The sequence below is a fragment of the Schistocerca serialis genome, chromosome 11 (assembly GCF_023864345.2).
Source record: "Schistocerca serialis cubense isolate TAMUIC-IGC-003099 chromosome 11, iqSchSeri2.2, whole genome shotgun sequence".
Lineage (NCBI taxonomy): Eukaryota > Metazoa > Arthropoda > Insecta > Orthoptera > Acrididae > Schistocerca > Schistocerca serialis.
This window is the reverse complement of record NC_064648.1, coordinates 75,038,283-75,043,396: the sequence shown is the minus strand read 5'-3', so window position 1 is coordinate 75,043,396 and position 5,114 is coordinate 75,038,283.

Genomic DNA, 5,114 nt, shown 5'->3' with positions numbered 1-5,114 from the left:
ATATGCAGCAGGACTCTGGAACATATATTGTGTTCGAACATCATGATTACCTCGAAGAAAACGGTCTGTTGACACACAGTCAACATGGGTGTAGAAAACATCGTTCCTGTGAAACACAACTAGCTCTTTATTCACATGAAGTGCTGAGTGCTATTGACAAGGGATTTCAACTCAATTCTGTATTTCTGGATTTCCAGAAGACTTGACACTGTACCACACAAGCGGCTCGTAGTAGAATTGCGTGCTTATGTAATATTGTCTCAGTTATGTGACTGGATAGGTGATTTCCTTTCAGGGAGGTCACACAGTTCGTAGGAATTGTCGGAAAGTTATTTAGTAAAACAGAAGTGATTTCTGGCGTTCCCCAAGGTAGTGTTATAGGCCCTTTGCCGATTCGTATCTATATAAACGATTTGGGAGACAATCTGAGCAGCCGTCTTAGCTTGTTTCCACATGACGCTGTCGTTTATCGGCTAATAAAGTCATCAGGAGATGAAAATAAACTGCAAAACGATTTAGAAAAGATATCTGAATAGTGCGAAAAGTGCCAGTTGACCCTAAATAACAAGAAGTGTGAGGTCATCCACATAAGTGCTAAAAGGAACTCGCTATGTTCTGTTACACAATAAATGAGTCTAATCTTAAAGCCGTAAATTCAACGAAGTACCTAGGTATTGGCCGCGTGGGATTAGCCGAGCGGTCTAGGACGCTGCAATCATGGACTGTGCGGCTGATCCCGGCGGAGGTTAGAGTCCTCCCTCGGGCATGGGTGTGCGTGTTTGTCCTTAGGATAATTTAGGTTAAATAGTGTGTAAGCTTAGGGACTGATGACCTTAGCAGTTAAGTCCCATAAGATTTCACACACATTTGAACATTTTTTGGACCTAGGTATTACAATTATAAACAGCTTCAATTGGAAGGAACACTTAGAAAATGTTGTGGGGAAGGCTAACCAAAGATTGCGTTTTATTGGCAGGACACTTGGAAAATGTAACAGACCTACTAAGGAGATTGCCTGCACTACGCTTGTCCGAACTCTTTTAGATTACCACTGTGGGATCCTTACCAGATAGGACTAACGGAGTACATCGAAAAAGTTCAAAGAAAGTCAGCATGTTTTCTGTTATCGCGAAATATGGGAGAGGGTGTCACAGAAATGATACAGGATTTGGGCTGTAAATCATTAAAAGAAAGGCGTTTTTCGTTGCGACGGAATCTTCTCACGAAATTCCAATCACCAACTTTCTGCTCCGAATGTGGAAATATTTTGTTGACACCGACCTACATAGGGAGAAACGATCATGACGATAACATAAGGGAAATCAGAGCTCGTACGGAAAGATATAGGTGTTCATTCTTTCCGCGCACTATACGAGATTGGAATAATAGAGAATTGTGAAGGTGGTTCGATGAACCCTCTGCCACGCACTTAAGTGTGATTTGCAGATTATCCGTGTAGATGTAGACACGTTGTGCACATGACCGTATTTCCGGTACGGGCGGCTGTCCAAACTGGAGTAGGTCGCAGCCACCGATTCCAGGAGTAGACATTTCCCCGTGGCGTAATGATGTGCTGTGTGACGTCATAGACACTTACGGATTCAGCAGAACGCAGTGATGTTTGCATGGCTGCTAGATTATTTTTTGTAATGTAGGCTGTGGTGGAAGAGTGATGTGTTGCATAGCCCGAGGTCTACATCTACATCTACATCCATACTCCGCAAGCCACCTGACGGTGTGTGGCGGAGGGTACCTTCAGTACCTCTATCGGTTCTCCCTTCTATTCCAGTCTCGTATTGTTCGTGGAAAGGAGGATTGTCGGTATGCCTCTGTGTGGGCTCTAATCTCTCTGATTTTATCCTCATGGTCTCTTCGCGAGATATACGTAGGAGGGAGCAATATACTGTTTGACTCCTCGGTGAAGGTATGTTCTCGAAACTTTGACAAAAGCCCGTACCGAGCTACTGAGCGTCTCTCCTGCAGAGTCTTCCACTGGAGTTTATCTATCATCTCCGGAACGCTTTCGCGATTACTAAATGATCCTGTAACGAAGCACGCTGCTCTCCGTTGGATCTTCTCTATATCTTCTATCAACCCTATCTGGTACGGATCCCACACTGCTGAGCAGTATTCATGCAGTGGGCGAACAAGTGTACTGTAACCTACTTCCTTTGTTTTCGGATTGCGTTTCCTTAGGATTCTTCCAATGAATCTGTCTGGCATCTGCTTTACCGACGATCAACATTATATGGTCATTCCATTTTAAATCACTAGGTCTAGGTTAGGTTAACAGGTGACAGTGTGGTGGTCAGTTAGCGGAGCCAAGGAAATGGTACATCGTAATAACAGTAATTCTTGCTATTCCGCTTATATGTTCGATCTGGAAGAGTGTCTTGTTGGTGATGTCCTGGATCTAAACAGTCGGAATCGGCAGGTTCAGTATTTTTGAGTATTGGGCACCGTTGGTCCCTAGTGTAGAGGCACGTTTCCACCTGTGTGCGCAGGACGCACGCAGCCTGTGCACGAAGAGGCGTCGGTGCAGCCAGCCAGCCCGGCGCGCCCCTGTCACGTGACCACGGCACACCGGGGCAGTCCCCACGTCCCAGGAGAGTACAGACCGGGCTGTTCCGCCCACGGTTTTGTTTCGTTTGCTCTGTTTTATTGCGTCTCACTGTTAAGTTACCCTTTTTCGTGTGCTTCCAAATTTTCGGTAGTCCATTGGCCGAGTGGTCCAAAAAGAAACAAAGTGGATCTGAAGAATAATATATTATTGTGCCTACTTTGAGACGCGAGCTACCGGTAACGTCCAGTATGGCTTCTGAATTGTGTAATGAATGCTCGAGTCTGACTTTCTGGTGCAAATATCATGAAGAAACGTGCCTTTTTTCAATGCAGTGGCAACGCATATCGATTAGTGATGGCGTTCTGAATAACAGTAAAGTTAATGTGGTGACGATAGCGCAGTGAACCCCTCCTTCTATCGCTAGGTTTTCGAAAATAAACATTAAAAGAAACTAGGCTGTAGTAGAATTATAAGCATTATAACTTAAGTACAGCAGCCAACCACAATTATGATACGTAAAGTTTAATTACACAAAACCATTACCGGTTTTAGTTTATCAAAAATCCATTAAGTGCTTTTACAAGCTGTGGAGACGTGAACTACTTCGGAACTTATCTCCAATCATCTCACACAGTAAAAACATAATCGACCCTTCAGAATTGTATTGAAATTCTGTTTTTACGGGTCACTTATCAAATTGCTCTTTTGAAGATCTAATTGTTTCACAAAACAGAGAATACTTGGCAAAGGGTAAGTTCAGCAGAATTCGTGATTCATGTTGACATTCTATGCTGTGAGGTGCGCTGATGAATCCACATCGCAGATAAAATTTGAGTGTCTGTAATGATAGTCTTGTAATCCATTTCTAAAGCATTATGACATTTGAAAACGGTGAGACAAGTTACTGAAAGTTATGGCTACACTCCATACAAATACTTGCAGAAACGACTTCCTGACATTTAAATCTATACTCGATGCTAACAAATTTCTCTTCTTCAGAAACGCTTTTCTGGATGATGAAATGATGAGGACAACACAAACACCCAGTCATCTCGAGGCAGGTGAAAATCCCTGACCCCCGCCGGGAATCGAACCCGGGAACCCGTGCTCGGGAAGCGAGAACGCTACCGCGAGACCACGAGTGGCGGACAGATCTTAGATTGTGTGCAGATGATGGGGGGACGATGACCCGTTGGTGCGGATAGTGGGAATTGATAATGAAAAGAGTGACGTCATCCACACAACCGACTAAATTACTTATACAGTACATCACCCGAATCTAAAGACAGTAAATTCTCATAAATAGTTGGGAATTGCAGTTAGGAATAACTTTAATAGTACCGAGCACATGCAGAATGTTGTGGAGAAGGCGAACCAAGGACTGCATTTTATTGGCGGGACACTTAGTGGAACTAATAGGTCTAAAGAGCTAGACCGAAAGAGACTGCCTACACTACGCTTGTCCGCCCTCTCCTGGAGTTGTGGTGCGCTATAAGCGATGCTTACCGGATCTGATTAACTGAGGATATCGAAAAAACTGTATTAACCCAAACTGTGCGAGAGAGTCGCGCGTATGATACGCGAGTTGGGGTGGCAATCATTAAAAAGAATGAGTTTTTCGTTGCGGCGAGATCTTTTCACGATATTTGAGTAACCAACTTCGCCCTGCGAATGCGAAAACGTTTTGCTAACTAGCACCTACATAGTGAGATTATTCATCGTGTTAAAAATCTTTCGACGGTAACTCTTCATTTCTCCTATTTTGTGTGTTCATTTTTGCAGCGTGTCACTGGGAAGTGGAACAGAAAAGAAACAGTCTGAATGTAATTAGGTGAACCCTCTGCCAGGCTTTTAAGAGTCAATTGCACCACTCATGTAGATGCAGGAAATGTGACCTGGCATAAATTATATGAATGTTACATCTGACGACTTTGCTGTATGTTACATGATGAAATACACGTAAGTTTTTGATACGAAATATCCTTACTGGTGACACAGTACACACACACTGATCACGCCAAAATAAGATAAGTGCATGCATGTATGTATGTTAGGTGTATCTTTGGTGGACATCATCGTTGGAACTAGTCGATAAGCTTATACTAGAAATTTCACCCATGTTGAGTGTACGGCAGCAGAGAAACGTCTCCAGTAGGACGTCCACAACGACTGAAAATAATCGAGCAGCGGTTTTAGTTATAGTGGGCAGTGTTGCGAATGTTCTGATTGCATAATACATACTTACAGCTGTGGAATTAGGACACACAACAGTTTTTCAGCGGAGCTTGATAACTGTTGTGTACCATTGTAAACAGCCATTGCAGAGGAGTCGAACGACATAACGTGACCAGTCAGTGACCAGTCAGTGACAGGGTAACCGCTCGCAAACCTCTTTCCCTGCGGCAGCGGGACAACTCCCACGCCCTGTACGTCGGCACACAAGAGAGCCGGGTGCGGCCCGCGTGTCTGCCGCTGTGGCTGCCGCGTAGTCTTCAGGATGGAGCGCCGACACGGGCCATGAAAGGACTCCGGACGGACGGCACTGCAGACT